The sequence below is a fragment of the Eumetopias jubatus genome, unplaced genomic scaffold (genome assembly GCF_037043125.1).
Source record: "Eumetopias jubatus isolate StellerSeaLion01/CBP00866 unplaced genomic scaffold, mEumJub1_p1.0 scaffold_3, whole genome shotgun sequence".
NCBI lineage: Eukaryota > Metazoa > Chordata > Mammalia > Carnivora > Otariidae > Eumetopias > Eumetopias jubatus.
Window position 1 is genome coordinate 19,625,985 of NW_028274809.1, and position 22,237 is coordinate 19,648,221.

General features: G+C 42.2%; 1 protein-coding gene across 4 annotated transcripts in view; it reads right to left on the reverse strand.

Annotated features, from left to right (window-relative positions):
- The window catches only part of TTLL4 (tubulin tyrosine ligase like 4), a 34,772-nt gene extending 18,838 nt beyond the window's left edge, over nt 1-15,934 (reverse strand). The window contains exons 1-3 of one of the 4 annotated variants that reach the window (XM_028092185.2): nt 15,680-15,932; nt 8,614-8,721; nt 8,202-8,300 (exon numbers count right to left, since the gene is read on the reverse strand). The gene's annotated coding sequence lies outside the window, so the exon portion shown is untranslated. Of the gene's footprint in view, nt 1-8,201; nt 8,301-8,613; nt 8,722-15,679 lie in introns of all 4 variants that reach the window. The other 3 variants (XM_088021552.1, XM_028092188.2, XM_028092184.2) reach the window with 3 other exon arrangements.
- Nucleotides 15,935-22,237: the final 6,303 nt, after the last annotated feature.

Below are 22,237 nucleotides of genomic sequence, written 5' to 3' on the forward strand. Positions count from 1 at the left end.
CTTAAATGAAACACACGCTTAGTCCCTGTCCCCTCAATTATCCTTAAGCTTCAGGGACAAGACAAAACCCAGGTTGGAAACACTCTCCCAGTTTATACTGAACCCCTTCAGGGTTGCAGCTTGTAAGAGCATGTGTTCTCATCATCACCATGGCCAATCTCACTTTCCCCCGTAGCTGTGGATGCCCACTGCACACTACCCCAGGGCTGGGTGAAAAGAACCCTCCCACCATGCAGTGTCTGCCTCTCTGCATTGCATCATATGAATCCTCAGGGCCAGGAATACTGAACGCGAGTGGCCTGGCATCTGGCTAGCTTGACTTCTAATCCAAATGAGGAAGAGGGAAGCAAAGAATACACTCCCACCCTCTTCAGAGGCTGCGGATGGCCGGCTCCCAGGCAGAGCGTGAAGCAGGCCAGCTGGGCAAGCGCCAGAGTCAAGTGGATTCTCCTCTCTCTGACTAACAGGATTCCAGAACTCGTATGTCTTTGCAATGGCTGTTCCCCACTCCTTGTTCCCCCATAGTCCCCATGATGTATAGGACGGCAGCTTAGAATAGAGCCACCTGTCTCCCTAAGGAAGCATTATCTGGACACAGGGGCCAAGCAGATGATGAGACGGTTTTGTAAAAGTCTCTTTCTGGGAAAGAGCTCCATTGCTAGTAAAAGACGGCCAGGGTTGGCTAAGATGACTGTCGGGAACTGCCAAGCAAAACAAGTCTGTCATGTCAGATCATCTACACAGAGCAGACTCGAGAACATGAAGTAAACAGTATCACTCATAACAGTACCACATACAAACGTTCTGACCTGGTACCACAGTTTCTGCCTCAGAAGCAGTGTCTGGTTTAGATGAGGAAATGGTTGCTAAAAGCAACCTTCTTCCTTCTCCTTACAGAGATTCTTGATGAAATCACAACTCCATGTGAAGGGGAAGCAGGGACCTAGCTAGAAAATTCAGGCAACCTGGGTCCCGGGAACCTCTGACTGCTGCCACAGGCCACCTTTTCCCAGATGTGGCCCTTAATAGCACTACCACTCAAGTGCCACGGAATGACCCCACTCCCTACAGAAACGAGGAGTGACAAACTTTAAAAAGGCCTAGGTGGTCTAAAATGTAAGTAGAGGAAATGAGAAAATAGTTGCAAAATACAGCACACTGAGTAGTGGTTTCTGGCCATAAAGTCAAAGTCTAGATTGCCAAATAAGGTCTGGCAGCCAGACCCCACAGACAGCTTACACCCAGAAGGTCGTTTTTCCCTGAGGTCATAAAACCTGTCCCCTGTGGTATACCCTGGGCTCCTGACACAATGTCTGGGAGATCCTTCTCCCCATCTCCCTCAAATTTCTAAGTGCACCGAGATGACACAAACTTGGTGTGTCTGTGTGTGTGCCTACAGAATCTCAGAGACGGGCTGCCCATCTCCCAGGAAATATTTTAGGATGAGACATCAAAGGCAAGAGAACAAGAAGGAAAGGTATTTATATATGTAGGAGGCCTCAGAGAGGCTACTAATGGAAGCCTTGTTTTAAAAAGAGCCAACTAAGCGGCCCCTGGGTGGCTCAGTTGTTAAGCGTCTGCCTTCAGCTCAGGTCATGATCCCGGGGTCTTGGGATCAAGTCCCACATTGGGCTCACTGCTCAGCAAGGAGTCTACTTCTCTCTCTCCCTCTGCCTGCCTCTCTGCCTACTTGTGCTTGCATGCTCTCTATCAAATAAATAAATAAAATCTTTTAAAAAAATAAAAATAAAAGAATAAAAACACCGAACTGAAGCAAACCTAAACTTAGAGTAATTGGTGATTATATAAATTAAAGGATTCACAAATTCCATTACTTTCACTCAATTTACATATACTTTTTAGCCACATACGTCTACTACTTAAAAATAAGCAAAGGCATTCATACTTACTCTCTCTGACTAAGCCTAAAGGATCCACCATCAGTTGACCCTCCAATCGACAGCTTGTGAGGAACTTACTTTAGGAGCCAACACACTGACCTCATCTGGAAAAAAGTATTTTGAACAATCTAACACATTTCACAGAGCTATTAATCTTATATCTTTCTTGCTCCTACACATTATCCCTGGGGAATAGGAGGACTTAAGGGGTGAACAGGGGATACAAACACTATTTTATTGCCTGCGGAGTTCAAGTTTAGAAGTAAACAAGCCTGTTTCTGGTTAAGTTCCTCAATCAAGGTCCAAACAGGGAAATGCCCAGCTGAAAAGAAAGGTTAGTTTAGGGCAGAGCAGCTGAGGAACGGGTTCCTGGGAAGGAAAGTCTCTCTGAAGCAGCTCTCAGAACACGTGAATATGTTTATGCCAAAACAAAGATCTGGGGGCGCCTGGGTGACTCAGTCGGTTAAGCATCCGACTCTTGATTTCAGCTCAGGTCTTGATCTCAGGGTCATGAGTTCAAGCTCTGTGTTGGGCTCCACGCTGGGCATGGAGCCTACTTAAAAAAACTAATATAAATTAATTAAAACAACAACAACAACAACAACAACCAAACACCAAAGGTCTGGAAGAATATACACTAAACTATTATGGCAGATACCTTGGGGAGAGGGGTGAAATGAGGATGGGGCAGGGGTGGGGGGGTCCTTTTCCAGTTTACTTGTTTAATCTTTTAAAACAAACAACAACCAACCACATGTAACTTGTGTGAAGTATTCCAAGAGTCTCCAGGGCTCTACCACTCCTCACAGCCATGCTGGATCAGCAGTTACCACCCCTTCATAACTCCTGTCAAACAGAGCTCTGATGAACAGTGAATTCATTCAGTGCTGAAACCACACAGCTGGAATGTTTGGGAAAAGACAAGAGAGGAAGTACCATTGTTAAGAGGGTAATTCTTCCCAAAATGATCTATGGAGTAAACGCAATTCCTATCAAAATCTCAGCAGGCTTTTCTGGAGAAATTGACAAGCTGATCATAAAATTTATATGTTAACGGAAAAGACCTAGAACAACCAGAAACAATTTTGAAAAAAAAAAAAAAAAGAACAAAATTGTTACACTACCTGATTTCAAAACTTAGTATAAAGTTACAGTAATCAAGATAATGTGGTATTGGTATAAGAACAGACATATAGATCAATGGAACCAAATAGAGTCTAGAAATAAATCCTTATATTTATGGTCAATTAATTCTCAATAAAGTTGCCTATGCAACTTAATGAGGAAAAGGATAACCTTTAACAAATGATGTTGGAAGAAGTGGATATCCATGTACAAAAAAATGAACTCAGACTCTTACCTTACACCATAAATTAACTCAAACTGGATCAGAGACCTAAATGTAAGAACTAAAACTATAAAACTTCTGGCAGAAAACATAGGAGAAAATGTTTATGACTTTGGGCAATTGACAAATTTTAAGAGAAAATGTGGTAACAGTCCAGCTGTTAACTAGATTATATCAATGAAGAATTTAGAAAAACACTATTGAGAGAATGAAAAGAAAAATTTATAAACTGGGAGAAAATATTTGCAATTATAAAGGACTTGTATCCAGAATATGCTAAGAACTCTCAGAACTCAAGAAGAAGATGAAAACCAACCCGATTAAAATTTTTTAAATAGGCAATTTTAAAGATAGGCAAAATATCTGAATAAGTATTTCACTAAAGAAGATGTATAAATGACTAATAAGCACATGAAAAGATGATCAATAGCTTTAGTCATTAGGAAAATGACAATTAAAACCACAGTAAGATACTACTACACACCCACTAGAATGGCTATAATCAAACGGATTGATAATAGTGTTGACCAGAATATGGAGAAATTAGACCTTTCCTACATTGCTGATGGGAATATACGATGATACAGCCACTCTGAAAAACTGATTGTCAGTTTCATAAAAACTGTAATATATAATAACCCAGCAATTCCACTCCCAAGTATCTACCAAAGAGAAATTAAAGCATTATGTCCAAACACTTACACACAAATATTCATAGCAGCATTTTTAATAGGCAAAAACTAGAAATAATCCAAATGTCCATCAAGTGGTATAGTAATAAACAAAATGGAATGCTACTCAGCAATAAAAGGCAACAACCTGGATTAACCTCAGAAACATTCTGCTAAGAAAAAGAAGCCAGACACAAAAGACTATATATTGTAGGATTCCATTTTTATAAAATTTCTAAAAAAGACAAAATTATAGAGATAGAAAGTAGATCAGTGGTTGCCTGAGGCTGAGGGTAGGAAAAAGGAATGACTATAACTGGGAATGAGGGAACTTTATGGGGTGATGAAAATGTCCTAAAACCAGATGGTGGGGGCACCTGGGTGGCTCAGTTGGTTAAGTGTCTGCCTTTGGCTCAGGTCTCAGGGTCTTGGGTTGGAGCCCCTGCATCGGGCTCTCTGCTCAGCAAGGAGTCTGCCTCTCCCTGTCTGTCACTCTCCCTCTGCGTGCTCTCGCTCGCTCTAAGTAAAATCTTTTAAAAAAAATAAAAAATAAAACCAGATGGTGGCAATGGTTGCACAAATGTACAAACTTACTACAAGTGATCAAACTCTACTTTATAGTGAACGAATCAATTGTATGGTATGTAAATTATACCTCAATAAAGCCATTAGAGGTGGAAGGGAAAAAAAAGGACAGAGGAGCCAGCTTAAAGAGGTTCCCTCTAACCAAATCTGGGACAACCTGAGCAGCAAAATAAATGAGTATCAGACTATCTAAACAAGAATCCATGAATCCACAGGGATACAAATAAATAAAAGAATGAATGAATAAATTGGGGAGAAGGAACAACGCCCCCTTACAACAGAATTCCAACTGATAAGAATAGAAACTCACCACTGGCAACCACCATGGTAATAACTGCTTCAGGCAAAACTCATCAGTGGATCCTAAAATTGGTGGGTGAGAGATTACTGGGAAATGGAATAATTATATTGTCTCAAAACATCTCTCCACAACATATTTATTAATTATGAAAGAAAAAAAACATAACTTGGGGCACCTGGGTGGCGCAGTCGGTTGAGCCTCTGACTCTTGGTTTTGCTTCAGATCGTGATCTCAGGGTCGTGAGATCAAGCCCCACATCAGCTCCACGCTCAGTGTGGAGTCTGCTTCATTTCTCTCTCCCTCTCCCCACTCCCTGTCACGTGCACTCTCTCTCTCAAATAAATAAATACATCTTGAAAGAAAACAAACAAACCCATAACTTTACAGTGGAGAAACCAGGCAGACACGACCATAATCAAGTGATCAAAGTTCCTATCATCAGTAAGAGCACAAATTGGCATTATGCACCCCATGACAGGACACACTGAAGGACACATCATCGCATCTGTGATTTCCTGACCTAAATGCACCACCTGAATTCAAAGGGAAATATCAGACAAGACCAAATTGAAGGTCATTCTACAGAATAACTGGTCTATACTCTTCAACTGTGTCAAGCTCATGAAAGACAAAGGCTGAGGAACTATTCCACTTACAGGAGACAAAAGATAAGACAACCAAATGCAATGTGTGCTCCTAAAACAAAGGACAGTGACAAGACAATTGACAACATCCGAATAAGGTAGATATGATAATAACATTATAGTATATGGTATTATATCAACGTTAATTTCCTGATTTTGATCAATATACTGTGTCAGTTTAAGAGAATATCTTTGTTTTAGGAAACATTTAGAAGTTTTTAGGAAATATTCAGATGTAAAGGGGTTCATGCCTGCAACTTATTGGCAAACATTTCTTTTTTTTTTTTAATTTTATTTATTTATTTGACAGAGAGAGCACACAAGCAGGGGGAACAGCAGAGGGAGAGGGAGAAGCAGGCTCCCCGCTGAGCATGGAGCCCGATGCGGAGCTCAATCCCAGGATCCTGGGATCATGACCTGAGCCAAAGGCAGACGCTTAACCGGCTGAGCCACCCAGGCGCACCTTGGCAAACATTTCAAAAAACAATTCACTGTTCACATATGAACACTAAAGCAAGTGTGGTAAAATAGTAACATTTGATAAATGTGGGTAAAAAGTAAATAGGAATTCTTTGTACTATTTTTGCAGCTTTTTTGCAAGTCTGAAATCATTTCAAAATGAAAAAGGTTTTTTTAAAAAAAGGTTATTAACTACTTTTAAAAGGAAGCTTGGTTTTCCTCAGACCAGGAGGCAGGCAGCGCACAATCACCTTCAATTCTTTGAAAAAAGACTGGCAGGAATGGATTTTACCAGGGAGTGATTCCAGCCAATGAAGTAAGACTCACTCCTTGCTCCATACCTGAAGCAGGCTTGACTGGGGATCCGCCTGTCATCACTAAGGTACAAGAACTGAAGTCACATGCCTTATGAAGGGCCTCCCCAGTACATAATTCTTCTCAGTGTAGCCACCTTAATATGAACTAGCCACCCAGCATACTCCGCTCTAATCTGCCAGTGAATTTGCAAACTCTGGCTTAAGGGGCGTTCAAGGAGGAAGGCAAACACCAGAGCCTGGCAGATGATATCCAACAGCACTTTCTCTGGGGCCCATCAACACACAATGTCGGGGGACATCTCCAATTTTTAGGGGGAGAAATGCCATTTAAACCTGATTCTACGTGAAAATATCACTGCCCAACAAAACACAAGTCTTTGTCTTGACTTCAACCTAGAAGGCAGTTACTGCCAGCACCATCTGGGAAACAGAAACCTAGAGGCTGAGATAAGGACTGGCTAGACTCAAGGGATCAAAGAGACAAAATGGGAAACTCCAGGTTTTCTATGACCCCTGCTATTGAAGAAGGGAACATGCTTTCTCTTAATCTCCTTGAATTAGATGAGAATGTCAGATTTTAATAAAGTCATGCTAAGGAGAATGGGAGCAGGGCTGAGATAAGAATGCATCAATCATATCCCTCACTTAATTGATTCACTTTTAGAGCCAATTAACCTTGTTAAAGTCAGGAGCAGTAAATAAGCTGCAACTGCACAAAAAGACTTCAGTTAAAAAAAAATTATATACACAGGCAGAGGGGGCTAAGTCCCTGGGACAGGTGTCCATGCAACACCAAAACTCCCAACATGCCCTGGGTAATGATTTCACCCCGAACTCAGATCTTCACTCCTACTCACTCAACATCAACAAGTCTTTCCAGCTTCCAATATATGTCCCTGGAGCCATCTATTCTCCGTTTCCACCATTATTCCCTTAGTCCACACCACTATCACCTCTCACCTGCTGGTTTCCCCCGCCTTCTTTATAATCAATTCTCCAGACTGTGGTCGAGGTGCTCTTTTTTTAAAATGTAGCTTAAAGCTATCTGGTGGCTCCAAGGCCACGTGATCTGACTCCTATCTCTCTGACCTGCAAGTCACTCTTCCTCCTCTGCAGGCGTGTTCCCACCTGTGTTCCCAGGGGCTTTGCTGTTCCCTCTGAAACACTCAGATCTCTGAATGGCCAGCTCAGTTCCCTCACTCAGCATTCAGCAAACATCACCACCCCAAAGAGCCTGTCCACACTAATACTGCACCACCCCTGATCATTCCCTATCACATTACCTTATTCTAATCTGTTTCATTCTTCCACTAGCTGAAATTACTTTATGTTAGTATTTCCTTATAACTGCCTAAAGAAACAGTGGAAGAATAAGTAGGAACTGATTTTTTATAAAGATGACCAATGGAGTATGAGACCTGTGTATACCTTTTCTATCATTTTAACTTCTGGCTATATAAATGAATGACCTAGTCAAAAACCCTGTTCATTATTTTTAAAATAGAAACTTCAATTATTTATGCATTCCTTTGTTATATATCTATCTTCTCTTCCAGAATGAAAACTCTTTGAGAACTGGGGCCTTGTTTACACAGTCTGTGCCCAGCCCTGGAAATGTAATCAGGGCCCAGTAAATATTTGCTGAATACATACATGCATCCACAACAGTGAAACCCAGCATAGCCACAGCAGGCCCTCTTCAGATTAAACAGGTGCTCCTCTCCTACCACCATCTCCTTGTCGCTGCTTCTTTACTCAGTGCAGGAACTCGGCCACAGCCAAACCCACCTCCTTCGGGGGTGCCTTCTCCTCCCCAGGAGGCCCCCTCCAAAGTCCTCCATGGCTCCTGATTTATCCTCCCTCCCACGTCCAACCAATCTGCTCTGGCTATTTCAACCATTATCTGTAGAAGCTTCACTCTTCAGATCTGACCTCTCTCAAGCTTCATGCCCTCATCACCAACCGTCTGTGTCACCTTTTCCACGTGCATATCCAACCACTTCAAGCTTGTCACACCAGCTCTGCACTCTTGACCTTCAGTTGCTTTCAGTGAAACCTTCTTTCTCTCAGTCACCTGAGAAGAACACGTAAGCCAGTTGTGACTTCTTCCTTTCCCATATTCTCCAAAGCCACGCCAGTTATAAAACTTAAGAGAGATTCTTCCTTGCTAGCATGCCTCCTCCATCTATTCCCCCACTCCCTCCGCACAGCCGGACCGTTGCAATAACTCCAGACTGAGGTCTGTGTTTCCAGGGTCCCCCCCTTCCAAAGCCCACCCTGCAGGCAGCCTCCAGATTAACTTTGCTTGATTATACTTGATCGGGTTACTCCCCTTTCAAAAATTTCCTAGGAGTCCTCGCTAAATATCACAGTAGCCCACCAATCACCTGCATCAGAATAACATGGGGTGCAGGGCGCCTGGCTGGCTCAGTCAGTAGAATGTACAACTCTTGATCTCAGGGTTGTGAGTTCAAGCCCCATGCTGGGTGTGGAGCCTACTCGAAATAAAAAATAATAATAATAAAAAACAAAACAGAACATGGGATGCAGATTCCCAAGCCCCATCTTCAAAGTGGATTCAGTGGGTCAGGGGGTAGGGCCGGGAATCTGCATTTTTAACAAACATTCCAGATGATTCTCACATGAGTCAGCAAATAAAATCCAAGTTTCTTAGTTTGGGTTGGAAAGGCTTATTTCCATCTCCTTCCACCTTGAACTCTGCCCTATGAACTGTGCTGGTCTTAACACTAAACTCCCAGAATAAACCTTTCAAACCTATCTGCAGGCCTTTACTCCACTAAACCTCTTCCTTCTGAATCCTTAATATTTTATTTACCTTTTCCAGGCACAGCTCAAGCCCCACTCTCTCCATGAATATCTCTTGCATATCTACCCCTCTAATTTGGTACTTTACAAAGGCTACTCTCACCACTGTTCTCTTTTCACATGGATATGCCTCCTAAGCTGCATGGATGGTTTTCCTAGGGAATCCCTGTGCCCCTCTAACAGACAGGTGCAAAGCTAATCTGGTGGAAGATCACTGCCCTAGTTGGTCCTCCTTCTCAGCCATGGCGGCCATGTCTCCCTCCCCAAACAACTTCATGGGGCACGCGGTCCCTAGAACAAAGTTTCAAAAACAATTGACTTGGGGTGATGGATATGTCCCATATCAGTTATACCTCCACAAAGCTGTTAAAAATAAAACCAAAAAAAAAAAAAAAAAATTGACTAAAGGATAAGAAAGGAGGATAAAGAACCGCAGAGCAGTCTAAAGATAAAATGGCCTCAAACGTCCCTTTCTTTCTATTTACATGCCTGGCTCAGCCCAATCCCTAGCCCTCCGAGCACCCACCTGACCAAGTGCAGAACTCTTGCAGTAGAAGCCTGACGGCCGTCCCTCCCTACAACCTCTACAGCCAGTCTCAGGAATCACACCAACCTGCTTTGTCATCTTTATACAACACTCGGAATCTGCCTATCTCATTCTGCCTTCCACTCTCTGAGATGTAATTTTGCCTCAAGTTTCCTCCTTAGTCGAGAGTGAATGAAGAGCAGCCTATGCTAGAAAAACCTATGGTTGTTGTTTCAAACCACCAAGTCTCTAGAGGCCAGGTCCAGACCAACCTGGACAAGGTATCTATTTCTACAGAAAGCAATTATTCATTGCCCACTGATTAAATCACTCTCCTGTATTACAGGAGTGTGTGTGTGTGGCTCTTGGGACCTGCAGTTTCCTTTCCCTCCTCCACCTAGGTGCTTCCCTCGGTCACCAGGGGAACTCAGGACATCAGAAATGGTTCAGAGTCTACAATTCGAAGGATCTCTAATGAGATTAATTGCTCAGTAGTTATTTTAGAAGATGGAACTGACTTACCTGGAACTTATCCTGGAAGATTGGAGAGGATCGTAGGAATCATCCTCATTTTCTCTTATGAGATAAATCCCTAGCTATGTCTCCCTAAAAAAAGTTGGAGGGGCAATGAACTTCTTGAAGGCCTACTGAGAAAGGAAGGTCAATACCCCAACCCTATGAGATGGGAGGGTTTTAATTAAGATAGATGGCTTCTGTAGAACACAGTTCAGCAATGCAAAAGGAGGTGGCCAAGCTGAGAGAAAAATATAACTTACAGCACCTAGAGCTGAGAGGGGCCAATCTACAAATTACTGAAAAGTAACAACTGCTGAAGGCTCAACATAATTAGGTGACTAGCTCTCCTAGAGCCTTGGCTTTTATCACCTTCAGAAAGGAACCTCCTTCCTCCTCCTGAGGGGGGACAGTGGTCCTCAGGGTATAGTACACAGGTTCTGCTGGGGAACCGAGCTTCCTAACAAAACTAAGAGGTGATTTGCTTTTTTAATTGTGCTGGTCTCTCCATGATGGTACAAAAGCAATGGCAGGTCAGACTGTTGGTGCCTGAGCAAGAACTGAGACAATAGCACACCAAGTTGGATCCTTGACCACCACACGCTTCCTCACCACACAAAGAATGCCAGGTTTACCCAAGAACGTCCTTGGTGACACAATAAAAATTATCTTACATCTCAATTCTGGAGTGCACCTTTTTAATGCTCTGTGTGACCAAACAAGGAGTGCGTGTAAAACACTTCTGTGCATACACAAGGTGATGGCCGTCTCTAAGGAAAGCACTGTGTGTTTGAACTGCAAAATTTTTCTGTGGAACACTATATTCACTTGAAAGAATAAATGACACGAAAGTGATGGGTTATTTAGACTTTGGCATTTGGCAAACATTTTCTAGAAAACAAAACAAAGTGAGTCTGTCAATTCAAGAAAAACAACTGACAGTATTTGTTGCCAATGATAAAATTTCAGCTTCCAAGAGAAAAATTAAAATTCTGGCAAAACTGTATCTGCCACCATAAACTTGACAGCTTCCCAAAAGTTAAGGATTTTTCTGATGAAAGTGTGGTGATAATATGAATGTTTTTTTTTGGGGGGGGGGATACTGTTAATAAAATGTGGCAACATTTGGAAGAGCTGCTTAACTCAATGAAAACAGTGCTGTCCAGATACTTATCACAATGTGACAGAATCATGTCTGGGTAAAAGGCCCCGTCAAAAAAAGGCCCCGTCAAAAACAAACAGGAAGAAAAAGAAAAAAAGACCCAGTCAAAATGAGACACAGACCAATGGATTTTAATGTAACGAAGTATGAAAAGTTAATTTCAGATTCCACATTGCAATAATCATAAAACCATCCCTTGGTAACTTTTGTGTAATACCAAAGAATACCCACAACTACCAACTAAATGTCTGTGAGGCTGGATTTTCTTTCTTTCTTTTTTTTTTTATTATTAGAGATTTCATTTATTCACTTGAAAGAGAGAAAGAGACAATGAGAGCACGAGTCGGGGGGAGGGGCAGAAGAAAAGGGAGAAGCAGGTTCAGGGAGCCCCAAGTAGGGCTCAATCCCTCATGACCTGAGCTGAAGGCAGACACTTAACCAACTGAGCCACCCAGGTGCCCCGAGCTGGATTTTCTTAATAATTCAACCAAAACAACACATCAATACTGACTGATCACAGAAAGAGATATGAAAATCCAGCTATCTTCTATTAAACCAGACAATAAAGAGATTTGCAAAAACAAATCTACTGTTCTCACTAATCTTTTTGAAACAGTATCATTTTTCATTTTAAAAATTCTGCTTATGGGGGGCACCTGGGTGCCTCAGTCAGTCGAGTGTCTGACTCATGATTTCGGCTCAGGTCATGATCTCTGGGTCACGAGATCGAGCGCTGTGTTAAGGCTCCACACTCAACATAGAGTCTGCTTGTCCTTCTCCCTCTGCTCCTCCCCCCTGCTCTCAAGCTCTTGCTCAAATATATAAAATCTTTTAAAAAATTAAAATAAAATAAAAATTCTACCTATGTTAACTTGTAATGTATTTATTACTTCTAAATGAATTAATAGGGTGGGGGGATGGGGTAGCCAGGTGATGGGTACTAAGGAGGGCACGTGTTGTGATGAGCACTGGGTGTTATATGCAACTAATGAATCACTGAACACTACATCAAAAACTAATGATGTAATATATGGTGATTAACATAACAATAAAAAATTAAAAAAAAAACTAATGATGTACCATACAGCGGCTAACTGAACATAATAAAAAAATGAAAAAATAAATGAATTAATATTTCAATTTCTAATATGGCAAATATCAAGATTATATATCCCATATTAAAAAATATATTGACGATCCCGAAGAGGTTTTGAAGTGCATAAAAGAGTCCTAAAAGCAGTAAGTCTGAGCACCTCTGGTCTAAAATACAATTGCCTGTCCAGAATATCCAGGAGGGCTCCTAAAGACAAATTTCTCTGTATTTCAGGGCCTAAGAGAAATTAGCACTCTCCATATTTATTCCCAAATGCCCAGTCTGGTTTTCCAGTTCTGCCAGGGGAGAAGGTAAGAAGTTCAGGGCACTTAAGAAAATTTTTCTCTGCATTTCACTGACAGATCAAAGCATCTGATGCCATGCTGGAATCCAGGGAGCCTATAATCAGACAATTCACGGTCACAAAGGAATCTTGTGGGGAAGCTAAACTCAACTCCAGATCATGAGTATCAGATCCTGAAGTTAAGGCTTCATCCAGATACAGCTGTTCAGCAAGTGACTTTTCATTTACACACTCATTTTTGTATTTGGTTATAAATTCTTTCATCCCTTTTCCTCTGTCCACTCTCTCAATATTGGTGTTCCTAGGAGTTCAGTCTTCTCACTCTGCCTGGCACATAGTCAATATTCAATAAACTCTCCTAGAGCAATCTCTTCCATCCCATGACTACGACCACCTCCTCCATTCTCAACTTTTTATCATCACCCAGACCTCTGTCATGAACTCCAGACCTACAGAACGACCTCCTGGGCCTCTACCTGGATGTGCTGTAGGGACCTCAACTCGTCATGTCCAAAGTGAACCCCTTTATCTTTCTCCTCAAAGCTGCCCTTCCTCCTAATAGTTTCTCCTGCATCACCACCCACCTGGTCACTAAAGTCGGAACTTAGGATCATTCCAGATTGTTCTTTGTCCCACTCTCTGTATATCTATTTTGCCACCAGGCCTTGTCCACTCTATCATCTTTAACGTCTCTCTAAACCCTCTCCATTCCCACTGCAACCAACATAGAGCCCTCAGCATCTCTAGCCTGGTCTCAAGTTTTCTCACTGGCTCCCTGCCTCCAGTCTAAAATCCTCCCTATTCAACCCACACTCTGATGCTATAGTAACCTCAAACACAAATCTAATGTTATCTTCCTGCTAATTATCTTTCCATGCTTTTCCTGCAACACACTCTTCAAATGGTTTTACTCATGTATCCCCAAAAGAATTTAAATCATGTATTCCTTGCACATTAAAGTTTAATTCTAAGATTTTCATCACAAGTTTAAACATGCTTATTCTTTTGTTAAAAAGGTGGTAGAATCTACTAAACATTTTATAAAAAGAACTAAGTTAAGGATTAACTGTAATTCAAATAAGCATTTCATGATTTGATAAAATAATTTTTAACTATCTTATTGAAAAATGCACACCTAAATTAAAAGAAATCTCTTTAAAAGTTTTTATGCAAGTTTTATGCTATAGCTTGAAAAACCCATGGTCCCAAAGAACATTCTAGCCACATTTAACTGTTGAGTTCATCTGTATTCAGAATATCACAATAAGAATGAAGCCTCACCCTAACAGCAATGTGTACTAGGAGAAGACAGGAAGCCTTCTGAGTTTTCAAAGTAATTTAATCATCAAAGGAGGCCTTCCTGAAATCAGTATTTCCTAATACTACACTTGGAAACCTGACTTTTTTTTTTTTTTTAAGATTTTATTTATCTATTTGACAGAGACAGAGAGAGCACAAGCAGGGGGAGCAGCAGACAGAGGGAGAGGGAGAAGCGGGCTCTCCACTGAGCAGGGAGCCAGACCTGGGATCATGACCTGAGCTGAAGGCGGATGCTTAACCGACTGAGCCACCCAGGCACCTCACAACCTGACATTTTTACGCTTGGGACAACATTATAATTTGGGAAGTGTGAGGGATATAACATCCTGCCGCCCCCGCCTTTTCTTGTAAGGTCAGTTTCCGAAGAGTTCATTTGGAAGCTGAGGATCTGAAAACTGATTCTTCTAAAGCTATATGTGCAGGTGTATTCCTTGGAAGTCCTGGGCCCCAACCACTCTGCTTGAAAACCTTGAGGATACTGTTCTCTTTAACAAAACATCTATGGCCCTTTGTGATCTAACCTCTATTAATTTTCCTCTTCCTATTTGTCATGGGATGGCTACCTCCAAACCCAGCTCAGGTCTGTCAAACTGTTTTCAATTCTCTTTTTAGGCCTTGCTGTATATTTTCTAAAGCTACTTTGTTTCTGGAGTGTGCTCTCAACTTCTTTATTCCCAGAGGACGCTTGATAATTTTTCAAGGTTCCATCCAGCCTAACCAATAAGCAGCTGGTAACTTTCTCAGCGTCAAGGGGGTAGGTCTCATGCAGTGTCCCAGTATTTACTGCAAGAAATGAAGGATGGACAGAACACTATCCCAAAAAGTCCCCCAGCTACTTGCTGATTGGCTAAATCAACAGGTGATGAAGTTGAGGAAGATGTGAGCTGGACTATCTGAGAGAGCAAGAATGACTCCATAAAGAATGATTAAAATATTTCCTAGATCCAGAATGAGAATGTGAAGACCAGGGAATGGGGATAATATACTTTAGGCAAGTCCGGGTTAACTATCTTTCTAATGTTTTATCAGAGCACACACCACACAGTATGGCAAATACTTGTTTACTTGATTAAACCCTAGACTATAAGCTCCGGGAAGACATGCGTGCCTTGTTCACCACTGTTATCACCCCACCGCCTTCCATAGTGCCCTGGCTTCACTAAATATATGCCGATATTTGTAAAAAATTGTTGAATGACTGATTACATAAAGGGTGCATAAATGAAGAGTTAAATTTACAAGATCTCAAATTCTGTTTGAAACTCTACAGTTTAGGAAAGTATTTCCCTACAGCTACTGAAGATGGAGAAAGAAAAAAGTGGGTATTCATGTTCAATTCAGCTACGAATTGAGAGGAGCTTGGGCTCACACCCAGGCGAGGAGAATTTAAACCGCAGCGCGGCGGGAAAGAGGAGGCACGGAGGCCCAGGGTGAGGAGATGCTGCAGGGTTCAGGCACCCAGAGGCAGGGCTAAGTTCACGGGGCGTGGCGGAGGGGGAGAAGGTTCCCGAGGACGCGCCAAGACCCGACCGGGTGGAAGGCCGCAGCCCCCTCGCCTCCCTGGAGATGGAGAGGTGGCGGGCAGGAAGCGGGGCAGGGGCGGGAGCCGCCGGGGGGCTGGGGACCCGCGTGAAAGGACCCGGGCAGAGGGAGGGGCGGGAGAGTCGGCGGGCGGAGGGTCGTTCCCACGGCTTCACCGTCACACTCACCTAGCGGACCCAGCTTCGCCCCGGCTCGGCGCCGGCTCCGCGCTGCTTCCTCCCTCGGCCTGCTGGGCAAGCGGGCGGCCTGAGACGCCCCTAGCAACCACGCACCGCCACGCGACCCGAGCTCCCAGCCGCCGGCGCCGAGGCCGCCTGCCAGGCACTGCGCGCGCCCCCAGCGGACAGACCGAGGGCCTGGAAGGGGCGATCGCAGCGGGCGGGCGGGAGGCAGGCGCGCGGAATCTCGGGGGTTGTGGGGCCTGGGAAGGCAGGCCGTCACCTGCTCGCGCATGCGCAGGCGCTTCAGAGCGCGTGAGACCCAGCGAGCGGAATTCTGGGAGATGTAGTCCTGAGATTAACACACCCACACACCCACACACCACACACCCACACCCCCCCCACACACATACACACCACCGCCCCCCCCACCACCGTGAAAGACTACGTTCTGGGATTCCAGGAGATGTAGTCCTGAGATTAAAACACACCCACACACCACACACCCACACCCACACACACCACCGCCCCCCGCCCCCACCACCGTGAAAGACTATGTTCTGGGATTCCAGGATTCTCTTCTTTGGGCCTTGATACCACCTCACCTGAATGAACTCTTTGTCCATGCCTTAAATTCGCTCCTCTAAAATCAAATCTTTATTAAAGAAGTTTCTTAGTAGTCCTTTTCAGCAGAAGTCTTTCGAATTTGACCCCAGGAAAGGAGACACCGCCAGATCCACTGTTTCCCTCCAACCCACTTTCTCCTAACTCTAATCTACTCAGTAGAGTACTATTACAACCACCTGCTTTATGGGCTTCAGGTATGAACTTTAGGAAACACTGACTCAATTCATCATCTCCCTAGGCAAGGCAGACTGTGCCCTGGATGCTCTTAGTCCCAGATGTCCCTAGACATAATGGATTTGAAAATCAAAGGAGAAGGGTGTCTGGGTGGCTTAGTCAGTTAAGCGTCTGCCTTCGGCTGGAGTCATGATCTTGGGATCCTGAGAGCGAGCCCCACCCACATCGGGCTCCCTGCTCAGGAGGGAGTCGGCTTCTCCTCCCTCTGCCCTTCCCCTGATCCTGCGGCGGGTGCTCTTTGTCTCTCTCACATAAAAATAAAATCTTTAAAAAAGAAAAAGAAAATCGGAAGAGAGCTGGAGGGTGAAAAGGTCTTTTCTAAACAGTAGGCTACAGAAATAAAGGGCACAATAAAAGTGAAGCTAACCTAATGAAAACAATCTGGACCAGTGCAAAGGAAGCTTAATGAATAATTGACTTCAGCAACAGTATTGACAGATGCTAAAACCATTAGAGGATTGATTGGGGGAATTTTACCCTTGGAAGGATCACCTCTAGATTTTAACCAATCTTAGATCACGAAATGCAGGACAGCTATAAATTATGTTTCCTAATGTGATGCAATTTGAACTATACAATATTTAGGAAGTAGTGTATTTTTGTCAAAAAATAGTTGAATCTGAATCTAATCAAGCTTTTGGCTCCAACTTCCAGTTTATAGGAAATAAAGGGACATAATGACACTGCAAGAAAGCAATCCGGCGAATCCAGAATGTGGGTCAATGTACAGACGAATGACCTCATTTCTTCAACAATTTCAGAGTTAAAAAAAAAGTGAGGTGTTCTAGATTGTAAGAGACTTAAGAGACTATCAAATGCAGTGAGTGGACCTTGTCTGGATCTTGATTCAAACAAACCAACTGTAAAAGGTAAAAGATATTTTTGAGACAATGGAGAAATCTGAATATGGACTGGGGACATAAAGAACAAAGATGTTAGGAAACCATTATTAATTCTGTTATGCAGTTGACTGAATGGTGCCCCCTCCAAAAAAATATATCCACATCCTAATTCCAGGAACCTGTAAGTATTATATGGCAAAAAGATTTTGAGAGGATTAAGGAATTGTCCTGGATTTTCTGAATGGGCCCTAAGTCCCATAACAGGTGTCCTTCATGAGGCCGAGGGAGATGTGACAGACAGAGAGAAGACACAGAAAAGAGAAGGAAGGGGCACCAGGGTGGCTCAGTCGGTTAAGTGTCTGCCTTCGGCTTAGGTCATGATCCCAGGGTCCTGGGATCGAGCCCACACCATTCCCCCACCTTGTGCTCTCTCTCTCAAATAAATAAAATCTTAAAAAAAAAAAAAAAAAAAGGAAGAAAAGAAAAGAGGAGGAGGCAATGTGACCAAGGAGGCAGAGATTGGACTGATGTGGATACAAGCCAAGGAATGCCTAGAGCCACCAGAAGATAGAAGAGGCAAGAAGTGGATTCTTCCGTAGAGCCTTCTGAGGGAATGGAGGTCCTTAAGACAGCCTGATTTCGGACTTCTGGCCTCCAGAACTGTGAAAGAAAAAATGTCTCTTATTTTAAGCCATTAAATTTGAGGTAATTTATTGTGGCAGCTAGTTTACTTTGACATTTTGGTTATTTAAGAAAATACCCTTATTGGGGCGCCTGGGTGGCTCAGTGGGTTAAGTGTCTGCCTTTGGCTTAGGCCCTGATCCCAGCGTCCTGGGATCAAGCCCCACATTAGGCTTCCTGCTCAGTGGGGAGCCTGCTTCTCCCTCTCCCTCTGCTGCTCCCCATGCCTGTGCACACTCTCTTTCTGTCAAATAAATAAAATCTTTTAAAAAAGAAAATACTCTTATTTTTCACATACAGATATTTTTTAGCGATTAGACATGATGCCCGGGGTTTGCTTTTGCTTTAAAATACTGATAGCAAACACTCTAGAGGCAATGAGCACACCTAGCACCCAGGTCCTACTTTCTAATACCATTCTCCATTAAAAAAAACAGGGGCTCCTTGAAGAAATGTCTGATTCCAGGACTGGGGTAAGAAATATACAAGATGAGCCTGAAGCATTTTGTAGTGCCAGAAAGAAAAACCACATTGGTGGGTGTGTGTCATGGGAGCTAACTGAAAGAACTCCCAGTGACCAAAGCTGGAACAATTTGAGCAACAAAACTGAATAAAGTAGTAGTGGTTTATAACCCAAAGTATAAAACGAATATGTATGAGTCCCTGGCATAAATAAATGGTTCAATATGTTCATAAACACAGTAAATACACAAATTTCCTGTGCAGAAGAATTCCAAATAAATGTAGATACTATGTAGATTCTCAGCCCTAAAGGAGGGGAAGCATAACTCCCTCATTCCTTAAGTATGGGCTGTGCAAAGTGACTTCTTTCCAAGAGCACAGTAAGAAAAGGTGGAAAGGGTGGAGTAGGGCAAAAGTAGAAACAGTAGAAAAATCTGACAAACACCTTTCAGCCAGGTGATCAAGGTCAACAACAACAGTCAGAAATCAGATACATAGTATGCGCCCTTGATAGGTCATGAAAATGGCACTTTACTTTTGTGATCTTCCTCCCCAAAACCCATAACCCCATCTAGTCATGAGAAACATCAAATTCCAATAGAGGGGAATCCTAAAAAATCCCTGACCAGTACTTCTCAAAATTGACAAATTCATCAAAAACAAGAAACTTCTAAGAAACCATTATAGTCAGGGGAGCCTAAGGAGACAACTAAATGTAACGTGTAATGAGATCATGGCACAGAAAAGGAAATCAGTTAAGAAAACTAAGGAAATCTGAATAAAATACAGGCTTTGGTTAATAATATATCGATATCAGTTCATTAATTATAACAAATGTATCATAATAACGTAAGATGTTAATAATAAGGGAAACTGTAGGGGAGGAGCATAACATATGAACTCTCTCTACTATCTGCTCAACTTTTCTGTAAATCTAAAACTGTTCTAAGATATAAAGTCTATTAAAAAAAAAAAGCTACATCAAAAGAAATCTGCCCAGACCACCTTAACCAAGTGATCAAAGGTACTTCACCAATAATAGGAAAAAGCAACATCATTAGCTTCGGATAAAGATATAGGAGACACATCACCATTTACATAGTGTTTCTACTAAAAATGTATAACCTCTGGGGTGCCTGGGTGGCTCATTGGGTAAGCGTCTGCCTTTGGCTCAGGTCATGGTCCCAGGGTCCTGGGATGGAGTCTGGAGTCAGGCTCCCTGCTCAGTGAGGAGTCTGCTTCTCCCTCTGCCCCTTCCCACTGCTCAGGATCTCTCTCTTTCTCACTATCTCTCTCTCAAATAAAGAAATAACATCTTTAAAAAAAATAAAAATAAAAATGTATAACCTGAATCAAATCACAAAGAAATCATCAGATATACCCAAATTGGCCTGTATTCTTCAAAATGTCAACCAATGTCAAAAAGGCAAAGGAAAAGATGATGGATGGTTTTAGATTAGAGACAACACAACTAACACAAAGCATGATCTTTGGTTGGATCCTGGACCAGGAAAAAAAAATTGGTATAAAGAACATTACTGGAGGGAGGTGGGCAGGGGTTAGGCTAAATGTATGATGTATATTAAGGAGGGCACTTGTTGTGATGAGCACTGGGTGTTATATGTAAGTGATGAATCACTAAATTCTACTCCTGAAACAAATATTACACTATAGGTTAATTAGAATTTAAATAGAAATTTGAAAAAAAAAATAACCATTTTGAAAAAAATATATATATAGGAACAATTGACAATATTTGAATATGGGTAGCACACTAGTTAATAGTATTATATCAGTGTTAAATTTCCTGATTCTGCTAATCATGTTGTGATTATATAAGTGAATATCCTTGATCTTAAGAAATTGCCACATAAGTATGTAAAGGTAAAAGGACATGATATTTACAACTTACTAACAAATAGTTCAGAAAAAGATTGTAAAACCAGTCGTGGCAAAATGTTAATCAGTGACTCTGGGTGATGGGTGTATGCAAGTTCTTTGTAACTGTTCTTTCAACTTTTCTTTAAATTTTAAATTACTTCAAAATAGAGTGCTTTTTAAACTATAACAATGACAAAATTTAAGAAGGAATAGGTAGAACCAGTTTGACAAAATGTTTGTAACAGCTGAATCTGTGGGATCAGGGTTTGGGAGCTTATTATGCCATTCTCTCTCCTTTTTTTTTTTTTTAAGATTTTATTTATTTGACAGAGAGAGACACAGTGAGAGAGGGAACACAAGCAGGGGGAGTGCGAGAGGGAGAAGCAGGTTTCCTGCCGAGCAGGGAGCCTGATGTAGGACTCGATCCCAGGACGCCAGGATCATGACCCGAGTGGAAGGCAGAGGCTTAACGACTGAACCACCCAGGCACCCCTCTACTTTTAATGTTTGAAAACGTTAACCTGCTTCTCACCCCAGAAGAGTTAAAACACATATACTCTCATACACATGCAAAACCAAACACAGGCATAAATCCTCAAACCTTCCAGACATTCTCTGAATTCCAGGCACTACTCAGACCATTCATGTCAAATCCTCTCAGCACTTTGTACAATGATATAAAATGAAGTGAGATTGTTTACATATTTATAAGCCCTTAGGTTATATGCTCCCAAGGATGGAAACGTGTTTTCTTATTATGCTTCCTCATGAAATGATTAACTATTGTTTTATGTGAGAACCTAAAAAGTTTGTATATTTAATTTCGCTACATCAAGTTTTTTATGTACCAGGCAAGCATGGTATTTCTAGCTAGTATTTAATGAATTATTTGGGGGAAAAAATAATTCTTTCCTAAGGTAATTCTTCCTAGTTCATCTTTTAGGGGGAAGAGGTCTAGATTTTAAAATACAATACTGTATTTGCCTGAATCCAGACAAGTCTTAGAGAAGTACTGTGGTTTTGTTAAAAACAAAAACAGAAGTTCTGATCTGTTAAAGATATACACCAAAGTACTATGGGTAACATTATATGTTTCCCAAGATTTGTTTTCAAATACTTGAAGGGAAAAAAAAATAAAATTGAATACTTGAATAGAAAAAGAATAGATATGGCAGATGTTGGAAACATAATGGAGTTCACTGAATTCATGTCTCTACTTTTGTGTGTTTAAAAATTTCCAGCTGGAGCGCCTGGGTGTCTCAGTTGTTAAGCGTCTGCCTTCCGCTCAGGTCATGATCCCCAGGTCCTGGGATCGAGCCCTGCATCGGGCTCCCTGCTCGTCGGGAAGCCCGCTTCTCCCTCTCCCACTCTCCCTGCTTGTGTTCCCTCTCTCACTGTGTCTCTGTCAAATAAATAAAATCTTAAAAAAAAAATTTCCAATAGACTTAACACGTTCAAAACTGAACTTGAATTTTCCCACCCACTACCCCTCCACTAATAGCCTTCCTCATTTAGTTAACGGCAATTCCGTTCTCCCAATTGCTTAGGCCAAAAATCTGGGAGTTATCCTTGTCTACTTTCCTTTGTTCACATCCAATCAGTTAAAAAATCTTATTTGCTCCATGTCCAAAATATATTCAAAATCTACTTTTCACCATCCCACTGGTACCACGGCAGCCACCTAAGCTGCCACCCTGCCTCCCAGCCCCGCCCCCCACTCCTTACAGTCCACGCACGACACGACAATGACGAGTAATCTTTCAGAACATAAGGTAGATCACATCTCTTCTCTGTCAAAACTCTCCAATAGATGCCCACTTTACTCAAAGTACTAGGTCTG